This window comes from Pogona vitticeps, chromosome 3, assembly GCF_051106095.1.
Source record: "Pogona vitticeps strain Pit_001003342236 chromosome 3, PviZW2.1, whole genome shotgun sequence".
NCBI classification, from domain to species: Eukaryota; Metazoa; Chordata; class Lepidosauria; order Squamata; family Agamidae; genus Pogona; species Pogona vitticeps.
In genome coordinates, this window is record NC_135785.1 from 221995217 (window position 1) to 222010641 (window position 15425).

Sequence of the window (15425 nt, forward strand, 5' to 3'; positions counted from 1 at the left end):
TTAGTCCTGAAGAACACAATGCTATGCAGACCTACTAGGAAATGAATCCCATAGCAATTCAGCAGGACTTAATCTTGGAACAACATTCATAGAATTACTGTGATATGTCATAACTTTGTAAATAAATGAGTCCTGTGAACTATAACCAGAGCTCTGCTGTGAGAACTTTTGCAAGTTTCTTCACCTCCTTGGAAGCCTGGAAGTTACTTTTGGACTACAATTCCTATCAGGGCTTTATCACCTTCGCTGTGTTCCACTGTTTCAAAAGCAGACACTGCATACTGCCCTCATTTCGTAGTACTATGGTGTCTGGATTTGCTGAATCACGGTAGCAAAAAGAGGAGTTTCATTTTTAAAGGGGGGGGGGAATCTTGTACATCATATTATTAGGAAGCATGTTTTAAGACATGTCCTATGCTTTTAATGGTGCTTTTCAACCTTTCCTCAATTTTTACACAAATATAATGAATCAACTGATTAATTATAGCCTTGTGTTTTCATAACTGATGTATTTGAGGCATTGCATGACAAAGGACAGAAATCCATCTCAGGTGAACTCAGCTGTACTCTTGTAATGACCACACACAAATAGAGCTTTAAGAAATCTCTTTTTTAAAATAAAGCTGTCAACTAAAAGGACATATGACAGCTCTCTGGGTATGATTCTCTTAGATTCACATATAATAAAAGAGAAAGACAGATAAAAATATCAAAGTTGGCTACTCTCAGACTGTTGAGTATTTGAATCCCACCAGAGTCGACTGACTCTCTCTCTCTCTCTGATAGTATATAGGGCATATATATATATATATATATATATATATGAGGGCAGATTTTGGACTGGGGAACAGTCAGCAGAAAGAAAATTGATTTCCTTTTTGTTTGGGAAAATGATCTGATGATTTGGTAATTTCAGCCTAAAGTAAGCCCTGCAGCTTTACCTGTATTTTCTGTGCCAGCAACTAAGGCAAGCTCTACTCTTGAACACAGCTTTTGTGCAGTCAATACATTCCTCAATACACAATTCCTTTGTGCAGTACAAAAAAGGCCTTTTGAGATCTGTAAAAAAAAAATACACATTTGCTTAAAACATGGAAAATGTTGTGGTAAGCAAACAATTAGTACAACATTGGAATTGTTGCCAGATAGTTTTAAATTATTGTAAGAGATAAATGTCTTGATTATTTATTTTACTATGAAGAACAAATTAATGGGTCTTAGCATGCACAACAGTTTTATTCATTCACTTAGATGTCTAAGCATGCACCAGAAACAAAATTTTGAGGTATATCTCCAAAATATTTTGAAGCAAGTAAAAGGAATTTTGATGGGACTAACTAAAATTTCAGTTTGTCCCCAAGTTCCTGGATGTCCTGCATATTTGTGACAACTCAGAGTGCAGTAAACAGTGGCGAAATTTGCATTCATGGATTTAACAGTGGTTTCCTAGGAAAGATACACAACACTCCACCGCTAAACTTCACCGCTTCTCATGTCCCTGTGCTTGGACCCAGGATTGACATGTAAATGATGTGGAACAGTACTACCACAACCAATCTTTTTACAGGAAATCCCAGTGTCATAAGTGGGATTGTAGGGCGCAAAAGCCTTGACTTGTTAATCATTATGGACATTTCCAGTCTATGTTGGCATACCAGTTCTGGGTCCAGCAGTGACCTTACTGATGTTGTATGAAAGGCATAAGTGGATGCCACAAGGCAAGATTTGATTGACCCCATCAACATGTCTGGAACAGTATCAGTAAAGTTCAAATATATCATGTTCTTTATACACTAATTCACCATGAATATGTTCCTTCATCCCAGAAAATGGTCCTCTTATTCTGAATCAAGAATATTTTTTTTTGTGCATCAGTTTTCTGGGGCTTTCACATTTCTTCCTTATTTTAGATGCTCATGGTACATCATCTGTATTGGCAGATGCCCAGTGATTGCTGAAATGGATGTAACCATTTCAGAATGGTATATAAGTTATAGAACAGTGCCCCTGGCTGAATTCTAAATTTCTAGAACTCATCTACGTGCAGAGAAAATACAGCATGTATTGTGTGATGTTTAAAACTAAAGCTTGCAGGTGTTGTGCTTTCTGAATAACGAACTAATGAATCCTTTTTTAAAAATAGTGATATTCAAACCAGCCAATCAGTCGTAGATTTCGGAACACCAAATGAGGCATGCTGAAGCAGATAATCTGTAAAAATAGCCATGGGGGGGCGGAGATAACAGAAATTAAAATCACAACTGTAGTAATGTAGTGAATTTAAAAACCCTAACGTGTTCCTGTTACAAATCTTAACTACTGGAAGAAAGTGTATGCGCAATGGATAAAGAGTTGCATACACAATAGTTATGTGTTGATTTAAGACTTGGAAGAAAAATTAGATGCTTTTGGAAAGTTCTAGGGACAGTGTGTGATCCAAGCTGAAGAGCAGTTCCATGGTGATTGCTGAACTATTTCCAATCTGAACCAAGAGAAGTTTGGACATGCATACTTGCCAAGTCTTAGCTCACATACAATGAAAGCTCCATTGCAGAAAGAATCAGTTTTTACATTATTACTATGGCAGTCTGCTGAACATCTATCAAGTCATCCTGTTCTGCATGACCGATTTCTGAACCAGCCCCCATGAGATCCTTTTACCCAATTTTTGCTCCAAATGCAATGTAAAGTAGGGAATATATCTTCCCTTATTTCAGTCTCACAGGTGAGGACAAAAGCTTCCAATTGTTCTCCCTGCTGGACAAGATTATGAAAGTGAAGGGGTCCAGTTAATACATACAAAATATAAACTATATTTTAGCCTAATCGTAGCCATTTTGCTTTCTGTAACTTGCTTTGCTGTATGAATGTTTTGTTTAGGCAGGCAAGCATGAACAAGGGAGGGGGGGTCCGTCAGAGGTTCTTCCCATTTACAATTAAGGTATTTCTAAATGAGAAGTTTGGCCTTGGAGAAGTCTGAGTGTCTTACTCAGGGCCGTAGCCCGTTGCCCAGGCACCTGCAGTCCTCCTCCTCCTTTTCCACACCCCTTTGCCTCCTTTTCTTGTTGAACTTCTAGAAATATATACTTTGGTATGGGGGGCACCTTCTCCCTCTCATATTTTTCCAGTGAGTGGAATTTGCCTTATTTGCTTACTTTCAGCTGAAAATAAACAAATACATATACTGGATCTCTCTGTCTCTGGCTGATTGCTTAATGTGTTACAGGCAGGCAAAAACCCAGGAATTAGTCCTGGATCCTTCACTGATTAATCCTGGTAACCTTTAAAAGTTTTGTGTCTTTGTGTGTGTGTGTGTGTGCGCGCGCACGCGCATTTTGAGTCTTTGTGAATTTTCTATCTGCTAAACATGTTGTATTTTATATATTTTAAATTTTGCAAAATGCAAAGTTTAGGGTGTAAAGTGTCAAGTATAATTTTGTTTTTTTGCTAATGTTGCTGGTGAGCAAAAACAAACAAACAAACAACAACCCACAACAACAACCTCATAATCTTGTGAAAGACTAAAGAACATCATGGTGCTTGACAATGGGATATTTTGGTATTTTGAGACACCTTGTCTCTAGAAGGACATGAAAATTGTTAATATGTGCTGCATCTAATGTGGGCAGCTCTATGTGCGTAGCAGTACCTTTCAGGGGAAAGGTAATCTTTGTGCCCAACAGGCTTTGAATCATACTTATTTCATAATTTTATTCTTAGAATTACTGATTCCTGAAAGTAAATATCAGATTTAGTGCAGACTATTGACATTTAGCTAGTCTGCCTATATAAAGAAATCAATTTGTGTACAAGAGAAATCAGAATATACTTATGCCTTAACATTAGGAACATTCATATCTACTTAAGTCCAATTGATTTCAGTGGAACTTGCTTTCCAAGTAAGTGCATTTAGGATCGAAGTAATTGAGAACATCAATCAATACTGTATTGTAGGACCTAAATTAAGAGACAATAATTTGTTTGTGTGAATTTAAAGTAGCACACATGATTAAATTGAAAATAGACAGAAGAACTAGACTCTAATGGGAAAAAATTAGTTTATTATAGTACTATGTTTTTTTTTAAACAAACCTAATTCTCATTTGATAAACCTTGCTCCCCTTTCCAAGAATTTTTCAAAGTATTCTAGAGACTGGCAACATTTTCTAGATGTATTCTGTACCTTCAAGTGGATTTTGATACCAGGTTTTTATGGAACATCTCAGTATCTACTTACATTCTTCTTGGTTGAAAGAGTGGGAATCTTCATGCACATATGTAACCATTATAATGTCAATAATTCCTTTTGAATAGACACTAATAGGTGATAACCATACTTCCGTTTTGATCCATACTTGTTCAGGGCAATGACAATAGGCAGACCCCAGGATAGCTTCTGACTCCATCAGAAGTACAGTATGTTTTGAATATCACTATTTTGTTTTTTAAAACTCTTTATTAAATAAAATAAATGATCTAAACTGCATTTCAGGGTGTAATGCCCTTTATGAGCTGGTGCTCTGTTCTAGTATGAAACATAATATTGACAATAATTTAAAACACATACAGTCTGTCAAAATGAACAATATGAATTAAACGAACACATAAGAATTTATAAAATGTAGACTGATATAAAATATATTGAAAGTTTTCTTTATTAAAAACAACTAATGATGAAGCAACTACGCTTACTTTCAGAAGGAGTGAATTCCATTTGAAAAAACACATTAAGGGTGCAGTTCTATATCCTTTTAACCTTGTATTTGTCTCAGTTTAAACATGTTTGAAATTGATTTACAAATATCAGTCTACATGAAGTACAGCTAAGCATGCATTTAGGGGAGGGGCAGTGTCTGGGTGGTTTTGGTCAGAAAGTGCGCTATTTTCAATGGGGTTGACAGGGTTGTTTATTTTGCATCAATTCTTATCTTGCTTTCAAAATCATTTTGACATGCCAGTGTAATCTGTCCCTAGAGATGGGCACAAACCAGAAAACTGGTGGTTCATGATGCTTTGTGGATCCTGGCTAACCATGAATCCCTGGAAAAATGGACCGGTTCATGGTTTGTTTTCCCAGTTCATGCCGGGCAGGATGGTGGTTAACTGCTCCTGCTGCTGCCTCTGCCTCCACTGCAGGTGCATGCTCAAAGGCAGTAGCAGGTTCCCAGTAGGGATGCAAGGCAAGGCACTGCCTCTGAAAGGCACCCACCTATCAGCTGGGTGGCAGGTGCAGGCTCAGAAACAATGGCCTGGCTTCCCAGAGCCAGGCACTGCTTCTGAACATGCACCCACCACCCACACACTTGCACAAGGAAAAAAAGAGAAGGGGAGAGGAGTGGGTACTTGGGGAACTTGTCAACTTCCTGACCAAGTTGTTGTGAAATCTTGCCTCCAACAGGAGGTGAGGGGGAAGAAAAGGAAGAGAAGCATGAAAACAGGCTAAGCCAAAACACCCTTCCAGGAGATTGAAAAGGTAAGCAAAAATAGGGGAGTGCTTTCGAAGGAGCCAAACAAAAACAGAACAAAAAAACAAATTAAATATTTTCCCAGGAAAATGCACACATGGCCCCAAAACTACATGACTACCATGTGATTTTAAACCAATTTTAAAAAAATCCTGATCCTGGCTTACGATTCATTTACATAGTGTAACCACGCCCTGAACTACATAGACATGTTAGAAATATTGTGTATACCTGTATTATATTTTACAGACTATAAAATGATGTGCTTTGCAGTGTAACTCCATATGAACAAGTGTAATCCTTCTGTAAATGGACTACCTATTTGAGAAAAGAAGGGTATTTTTCTGTTATAAATACATTAAGCTTTTCTTCAGAAGGCAGAATGAGAATGAAGTGTCTTGGAGGATCTCCCCAGGACTGTTTGACAGACCCGTCGTAGAAGACCCAACTTAGCAAAGGAGGGACAGCACTGTGTGGGATGCAGAAAATTAGATCACTGCGGGTGTAAGGCCTAGCTAGTATTGTTGGAAAATAAGAAGGAACTGTTTGTAGGCGGTTCTTCATATTACAGTAGATAGCCTTCAGACTCAGTTTAGCTAAAGGGTATATCTGACGTAGAAAAATTATTATGCTGCTACTTCAGAAACTCCTCCAGGTTCTTTTCCATTTCAAAGCTCAGTGTCTGATTGACATGTCAGCTTTCTAATATGAATTTTAAGCATGACTGTGTACTAGTTTCTCCCCCCCTCCCCTTTTTTTTGGTAAGCACATATCCCTTTAAAGTAGTCTAATTTGCCCAGTAAATCATCGGCATGACAGACAGTACCAGGCGATGCTACATATTTCAAAGTCTTGGCTATTTTAATTCAGTGTGTAGACTGGGTCAATGATGATACAAAATAAATATACTGTGAAAACAAAATGGTTTTAGTATATTAAATCTTAACTGCCTTTAGGGTTTTACACGCTTTGCTAAATTGAAATTTCATACACAGAAGATACCTCCAATATCATGGTGGTTCCTAATCCCATGCTTTTGCGATAATTTCCTTTCTAGGGAAGGAGGGGAAAAATAAACGTAATTGCTTAAACTCTGAAAAATGCTTTTCTTTGAACTCAGTGAAGCACAAAGATGAATAGTGTATTACGAAAGGGAATTCAGCTCTATTTATGTCTGCTTGTACTGTGAAATTGGTTGCTTGTGATCTCTAAAGACTTGTTTTCTTTTCAGCATATTGCACTATAGCTCAAACCAAACAGGAAGTCCAGATTGTGAGAAAATTACATCTTTGGGACTCAGTATATCTACATTTATGGAAAGTACCCGGGCTTGTTTTACTATCTTTGGGGTCTGGTGTGGTACATGTGAGTAAAAACCACTGAAATATCACCTACCAAAAGTAGCACCCACATGTTTTTTATCAACGATTCAGGTGCCTGACAAGAAGTAAGAGGCAGCCACCAAAATTAAACAAAATCCTGTCCTCGGTGTTTTCAATGATACAAGTGTGCAAAAGCTTTGAATTTTTGGTCAAATTCCCTTTGGGTATGCAATGTAAGTACAGACATCCACAGAGGAGAATAGCTACAAGTTCCCCAGAGTCCACCCCTTTCTCATTAACTAGCATTTAAAGTCTCAGTAACTCACACTGAGGCATTCGTAGGAGAAAGGATAAAAACATTTTTCCACTTATAGTTGTTTGAAATTACAGAGTTTTGTATGCTGCTTTCTTTATTGCACACATATTTAGTAATGAACCAGACATTAACAGCAAACAAGAAACTGCCACCTGATTGAGAAAAGAGGGGGAGGAGAACACTCAGCAGAGAGGTGAGCTCTCTTTGAATTCGAAGGTCAGAAGGAACAATTGGTTAGTGTTGGATAGATAATCACCCCAGCCCAGAAAAAGTCCATCTCAGTCACACAAACTACAGATGTGAGGTTGTCGAGTTTGTTTATAAATTGTAGTTATCTTGGTCCCACAAGGGCAGTATTGAGGTCAAATTTTATTTATTTATTGTGCTTTTACCCCACCCATCTAGATTCAAACAAATCTACTCTGGGCAGCTTACAGTTCAAGCAATATAAAACAAGAATTAAAACAGACAATATCCAAACAAAAAAGAGAACTAAGCAAAGTCCAAGATAGGAAACACAGGGAACTAAGTGATGGAAGAGGGGGGAGCCTGCCTGAAGAACCAGGTCTTCAGCTTGTTCTTAAAAACTCCCAGCGAGGGTGCCAGGCAAATCTCAAGGGCAAGATGTTTCAGAGGTGAGGGGCCACCACCGAGAAGGCCCAGTTTCTAGTTCTCTTCTTCCGGGCTTCTCTTGGGGTCAAGCCCGTCAGCCGCCCATCCTGGCTAGATCGAGTGACAAGAGTAGAGCTAGGTGGGAGCAGGCACTTTGCCAGGTATCGAGGTCCTAAACTGTTTAGGGCTTTATATGTAAGCATTAATACCTTGAAGTCAATGCAGAAATGAATGGGCAACCAGTGTAAGGCCGCCAGGGTGGGGGGAAATATGATGATATTTTTTCACCCCAGTTAATAGTCTGTCGGTTGTGTTCTGGAACATTTGTAGTTTCCACATCAATCTCAAGGGTACCCCATGTAGAGTGCATTACAAGTGTCTAATCTCAAGACTATGAGCGCATGGGTCAGAGTGGTGAGTGCCCCAACATCAAGATAGTGTCAAAAGGTGTGAATAGCCCTTTCAGCTCTGTGGAAGGGCAAACATGCCTCCTGAAGCTGAAAAAGTTGCTCATCTTTGCTGTAAGGATGCTTGCAGTCTTTAACACCTACATTAGGGTCACCGTGATAACCTTTCTGGTATTGATTGTGGTACTGACCATAGCAAGGAAGGAACATAGGGAAGGAACCACTGAAAACTTGAGCCTTCTCTCATTATTTGCACGATCAGAACAATACTTCTAAAAACCACCATAAAAGATAATGCAGGGCAGGAGACCTGTGGTCCTGCAGATCTTGCTAGCCTCTAATTTCCAGCATCTCTAACATGAGATGTTAGGGCTGAAGTTTGGAGTCCAGCAATATCAGGAGGATGACAGGATACCTATCTTTGCTGTAAATCATAGTAGATTCAAAGGTAAGTTCCATATTGTGGTGCTGGGAGATACAAATGATGCTTTCATGTGATCTCTCTCCATTCCCAAGCCAGACAAAGGTTTCATATGCTTCAATAGTATGTGTGGGAGGGTTACCAGTTAACATGAATCAGCCTTTTGAATCACATGCCACATATTCTCCCTAGTGCCTGGCAAATTAGGCATAACTGTGCTAGTGAAGTATGCTGTATGACTCAGTTCAGGCAACTGAAATATGTGGAAGGGCATTCATTTCATTTATTATGAAATCACCAGGATTTATTTTGCTAAATCAAGGGCAACATTGTAAATCTCTCCTCCACAAAAAAGGTCAATATCTTAGTGAAAATAATTCCATCTCAGAGCAAAGGCATGCTGAGTTCAAATGTGATCTATCACTTCTAAGCAATCAAGTTCAATTTTTCAATATTTTATTTTCCCCTAACTTGTACTCATTCAATGCATTCAAGGAAATTGTGCTTCACTTGTACTTGTTCTTTGAGCAGCAGGAAATTAATTTAAGCCACCACATGCATTTTTCATTGAGAACTGTAAGCAGACATTGCAGTTTATTGTATTTTATTCATTACTTTTCCTTCTGCACTCCCTTCTCTCTCTTCATTTCAGTCATCTCTCTTTCTCCTTCTTGCTGGCCATTTGGCTTACCTGAGGAGTGCCACCCAGCATGGCTCTTGATTAATTAACCTGTGATCTCCCAATAAAAGTTTAACATAACTGACACTATGCAAATTTATGCAATCCACTTGCCCACACTTGTCAAACAATGTGTCATATGATTATTCAGGCAATACAAATATTCGGAGTTCCCTTAGGAATGCCCAAAATGATTTTTGTGTATGCCATATTGTCTATATTTTAAGTCAGACCACCCAAAGATACCTTTCAAATTTGTTAAAAATCCAACTAGCTACCTAAGATGAAATAATTGGGGTGCAGCCAAAGGTCTCTAAAGTGGTTTTCTTTTATGTCACAAAGCCTATATTTTCAGTCACAGCATTCCAAAGATTTGGTGAAAATGCAAAAGACAAAATAAGACAAAATAATTGGGGTGTGCCTGAGAGCCCCTAAATGGTCTTCATATCCAGTATGCAACCCTATGTCAAGTTAAAGCATCCAAAGTGTATCCTCCAAATTTCGTACAAATTGAACGACCTATTTATGGGAAATGAGCTGGATTGTCATGGGGACCCCTGAAGTGAATCAGGCATGCCACATAAACCACATTTTAAGTCATAGTACCCCCAAATATACCCACCAAACTTTGTGAGAATCTTTCCAGACATTTTTCATGATGCAATAATAAACAGGTAGGTGGACAGACAGAAACATATTTATACACATTAGACTATATTTCCCCTGCCGCCCCAAAACAGGGCTCAAGCTTTTCAATGGCAGCAATATTCCAGAGAGACCACAGTGCCCTGCTATAATGCATACTTTGGATGCAGCAAGTCCCATTTTCATCTCACTATGGAATCCTGTGATGGAGTGGAGCCATGGCATGTTGATCAGATAGAAGGATGATGTAATATGCCTTCATATTTTCCTTCCAAGTTTTGGTGCAGTCCTCACAGTTGCAATGGGAGGGGAAGAGAATTAATGTTGTAAGAGAACCAGGAAGCCCAAAGCAGAAGAAGATTGACAGCTGAAGGGCCGATGAAAAGCCCAGTGTCTCCTGGAAACCCCACTCACACAGTCTGGGGTGGGGTAGGATTCCTCTGCCCATGTAATTGGCTGCCATTGTGTGAGGGCAAAATATTGGAGAACAGAGAGAGATTGCTATTCACCTTTATTTTGAGGAGCTAGGGAGAATGGAAAGATTTATTCTCCTCCTCTTCTTCCTCCTCCTTCTATATGCAGTTGAAGATCACCAGTCCCATCATCTGAGTGTCAGCGTGTGTGAAATTTCTCCCATCATACAGGATCTGAGTTAGGTCACATCATGTATGAAGAATAGGACCTAAACATGATTCCCCTATGCAGGGGAAGGAAAGAAGGAAAGGAAATTGTGGGAGATTTGTTTGCATAATTGGAAGTCAATTGAGTTCATGGTGCTTCATTACCTCCATCCCAGATCAGAATCCTTTATTTCTCCAGTTTTCAAGCCCTCCACGGCAATATTCAGACACATCAAAATACGTATAAAAACTCTGGAATGTTTAGATATGAATCAAAGTGAATAGGTTACATACCACCTCAAAACTCGTGTATTGCAATTTGTAAGACAAATAATTCAACCAAAATTGAAGACGGTGGCATTTCCACACTCCTATGAAAAAAAGGAACACATCCCACTTGACGTATAAGAATTCTATCACAGACTATGAAGAATACTTCCAAGTTGTAGTGTCAGATCCAATTTAATCATATTTGGAATGGAGCCACTGAAAGCAATGGCTTTCCTACAGGCATGACCACAGGTGTATCTACACAATAGAGAATAAACAATCTGATATCACTTAACCACCATGTTTCTCTCCTATGCATCTGAGGATTTTTAATTTGATGACGTATTTAGAATTCTTTGCTTTGGAGCTCTAGTACATAAGTTCAGGGGAGTGTGCTACAGGTCTGTAGCAGAGAATTCTAGGATTTCACCAAACTATAAATCCTGGGGTTCCAGAAGACTGAGCCATCACTGTGACAGGGGTTTCAAATGGCAACTCTTATGTAGTGCAAATGTGTTCTTAGTCCCCTGAGGAGCTAAGGGTGCAGTGATAGAATTCATAGCACTAGGTTAAATGCATGACTTTGAGCAGGTATTAAATGGTTTTCCTGCATGATATTCTCTCGCCTTTTGTTACCTTTTTAAGCAGAGAAATTTATGTTTCTCGCTTTTTTCTTTTTTCTTTCTTTCTTTTTTCTTTTTTTGGAGAGTTTAGATATTTGCTTAACAACCTTTTAGATATTTTGGTATTACATGGAGAGCAGTTCTATGCAAAATGCTCTGTAAAATCTCTAACACAGTGAAAGTAGAGGTGAGTGAACATGATTAACTGCTAGCTATGATGCTACACATATTCAGTTATTTGGCCATTTTTTTTCTCTGCTGGATAATGAGAAATGTATGGATTAGCCTTTTCCTACTTCATTGATAATTCCTCCCTCCCGATATTCAGGAATGAGAAGCCAAATGATGAAATGCTCACTTGATTTCTGCCAATAAAATTTCCACTTCTGTTTTTCACATTAAACTGCAAGTATTATGGAAATCAATGGAGTTGCAATGGCATGAAAGATACATATCCTGAGGTGACTAATGATTTGGAATGTTCACTAGATTGATTGGGCTTGCCCTGTCAGTCTCTGTAGGTGTATCTGGTTTATTTTAAGTTAAGGAAGCCAGGTTGTCCACATGTAATGAACTGGATCAAAGAGGTTGGGCTGAACCTGAATCTTATCTCTGCCACAGACTCACTAGATAGCCTTGGACCAGTCACTCATGTTCAGTGCCATCTCACAAACTGTCTAACAGGAATAACAAAGTCCTATCCCCCTATGCATCATATGAAAATAATATGTAAATACAATTCTATTATCCTTGTTTGGACAAAAGAGTCATTTCATTTAGGCATTGTATTGTAAAGGATTCTGTTGATTATCTGTTATCAGTCTTTAAATTAGGTGGGCAAGTGTGGTCCTTCAGATAGTGTTATTCTGCAACTTACACGAACATTTATTTATTTATTTATTTATTTATTTATTTATTTATTTATTTATATCCCGCCCTCTAGTCATTGGCTACTCTGGGTGGCTTGAGATTGTCATTTGAGGACAATCTGGGGAAATTGTCCATCACTGGTAGAGCTGTCTTTTTTGTGTTATGACTGTCATTCCCCATTTATATCATTGTTTACATTTGTGTCTACTGTTTTCCTTCATCTGTCTCTAATGCTTTTTTTTCCTCTCCAAATAGTCATGCTGGAATTGGACAAAATCCTGAACCAGAAAGATCATTTTTAGGTGCTTTTGTACCTTTCAGTGTCCCCTTCAATACAACTTGTAGCCTTTCACCCACTTTCTTGTTGCACCCATGTTAAGTAATTTTATACTATTTTGGAACCATGTTTTGTTTGGAAGCTAAGACACATAGATGTAGTCTCTTCCTGCAGAGGGGACATTTGTGAACAAAACACCCTCTGAACATTCATAGCAAGTCATCTTTAAGTGGACTGCCATCTGGATCAACACATGCCACAGAATGTAGTGTAAGCAAACCAGTCCTGAAGGGTGAGATGGATCATATGATTCCAGGTATGAAAGTACACATAGTGTAATTAAGAAACAAAGACTATAGGAACATGGGCAAAATAAGCCTGGACTGAGACAGAAACTTTTTCCATGATGTGCTAGCTTTCTAGCTAGTTGGATAGCTCAGTGAACTAGAATACCATTGGTTAATAGTTTGATTCTACACTGTGCCTTGAGGAAAAGAACCAGCCTGTAGGCAAGCTACTGAGCCCCAGAATATCCCCAGAAGTAGTGAAGGGTAAACACCTTCTTCATAAACCCATTCTTAAAATCCTTCGAAAGAATCACCATAAGTCAGAGCTGACTTGACAATAAGCAATTAATTATCATTGTGCTTCCTTCCTAATTGTATGAAGCTTGACACCTGAGGGAGTAATAAAATGCATTATCTACTTTACAGATATAAAATGATACAGTCCAGTTAGCAATCTCCGAATTCTACTACCTAATTCTGTCATACACATAGACCAGACAGACTGTTTCAAGAGCTGGATGTTTTTCTGGTTGCAAAATAAAATGTCTGCAGCCATTTCAGGTGTTATGGTTTGCAGTTAAGGGTATATTAAACTGGAGATTGTTCTTGTTGCTCTGTGGTCTTATATTCCTTGAGAAACACCACACACAGAGAGATGAATACCTGCATGTGAACACAAACACATGGCCTCTCATATACTTGGGTTTTGGTACTCCTCTCACAACCAATTGGAATAAATTTGATACAACTGGCAAACAGGATTAAGGTCAAAATATCACAATTCATTACAACAGTATCTCTGTTGTGGACTAATAATAGCCATGTTCACATAGCAGCCACGGAGGTGTAATGTCTGGGCAATGAAAGACCATAAATAAAGATCTGAACTCATTGGATCCTGTTATGAATAGAATGATTGTTTGCCTTTTGGACTTCCATCAAAGTGATTGATGAAGGGTTTTCTTTCCTGGCTACTGAAAATTCAAAGTAATAAAAAAAGTATCCAATTCCAAGACTTTCAATCCCCTCTACCTGTTCCTAGGAGCACCCACTCCCGTGAATGATTGAGGACCAGAAATGCATACTATGAAGGACAGCAGGCTCAGAAAGAATATATGAGATAGTAATCCAAGCGGCAGTAAAACTGGAGTAATTTAAAGAGTCATAGCCTTAATGGGATATTTTACTATAGGATGAAATCCTGTTCTAAAAGGTTTATTATATCCATTAAAATCAATATAGCTGGAGTGCTTTACTAACATTCCATTGATTTCAGTGGAACTTAATTGTTTTTAATCGTTTCCAGCTGGTGGTGTTAATTCTCTATTAGTATTATGCTCAACATACATTATTTTAAGCATTACTTGGATCATATTTCTTTCTTCTTGGTCACTACGCCACTCCAGTTTTTGCCAACAGACACATTCCTGCAACCCGAGAATAACAGAAATTCAGACCCCTTAAACCCAGAACTATACATGCTCCGTTCATATGACTAGTTCAGGGATGGGCAGTCTCCAGAGTAGTGGGGGTCACCAATGCTCATTTCTGGATTTTAGAGGTTCACTCCTGCTGCCACTATGCCAATTATATTTCTTACAAAAATTATTGTTTTTTAACTGAAAAAGCTCTCTTCTGCTGCAACTGTCCCAAAATGAATGGTTTAATAATAACATTTTTAAAAGGGCCAGAAAAACATGGAAAAACTTGGACCCTCAAGCATGGAAAATTGTCCACATACCACCTGAAGAGCACAAAGAGAATTTTTTGAAATATTTAATTCTTACTCTTTTTTGGAGGAGTACTGGTGGATTCTGTTGAGTGCTTGTTGCATTAGGTCACATTGGATGAGTAGCTGTTTGCAATTTGGGATATGAGGGTTACTGAGGTTACCATTTAGCATGTCACACTTGACTGCATCAATTTAGAATCGTCTTCATGTGATCTGTGAGAAAATGAAAAAAGAATTCTTGGGGTAAGATGAGGCTCTTTTTTTTTCTCCGTTGGATAAAATATTCACATTTTCCTTGCCCCATAAACATCTCCCAGCTATCACACTTCGGGTTAAAAACTGGGCTGGTGGTAATGTACGTGCCTGAGGTCTGGATATGTGCTCTAGTTTTGATGTACTTTTCTTTGACCACCTGATACAGATCACTTTCCCCTCACTTCCTTGTTTGTGAATTATTTCCAGAAATTGAGACAAATGCCTCATGTCCTCCAGTTAGACCAAGCCTTTCTACCCTTATTTCCCAGGATTCCATTTCTTCATCTCTCACTCCCTGTATCCTACATATAATTTTTACCAGTCAATGTCAAAATTAAAAAGTATAGTGTAAGTGATGGTTGTTAGTGTACCAGTGGGAAAAACATGTATTTATAGCATATAATACTCATCAGATCACCACCTGATGTAGTAAAAGCCCTGCACCTTCGTGAAGGATGGAGGACATAGTTAATTATTATTCCCTGTCCTGCACGAGAAGGAATGTGTGGTTTCATTGTGAAAGTAGGCTCCTACAGAAAGCTATGTTTAGTTTGTGCTTCACATATTTTGAAATTCAGTAAAATTGCAGTATTTTTTTTAAACAGTACATACATGAAGAAACCA

General features: G+C 38.4%; 1 long non-coding RNA gene across 2 annotated transcripts in view; it reads right to left on the reverse strand.

The window, feature by feature from the left end:
- Positions 1-875: 875 nt before the first annotated feature.
- The window catches only part of LOC140705634 (uncharacterized), a 41385-nt gene continuing 26835 nt past the window's right edge, over positions 876-15425 (reverse strand). For both annotated transcript variants that reach the window (XR_012085069.2, XR_013543290.1), the window contains exons 2-3: positions 14602-14759; positions 876-10564 (exon numbers count right to left, since the gene is read on the reverse strand). This is a non-coding gene — a long non-coding RNA (uncharacterized LOC140705634). The remainder of the gene's footprint in view (positions 10565-14601; positions 14760-15425) is intronic.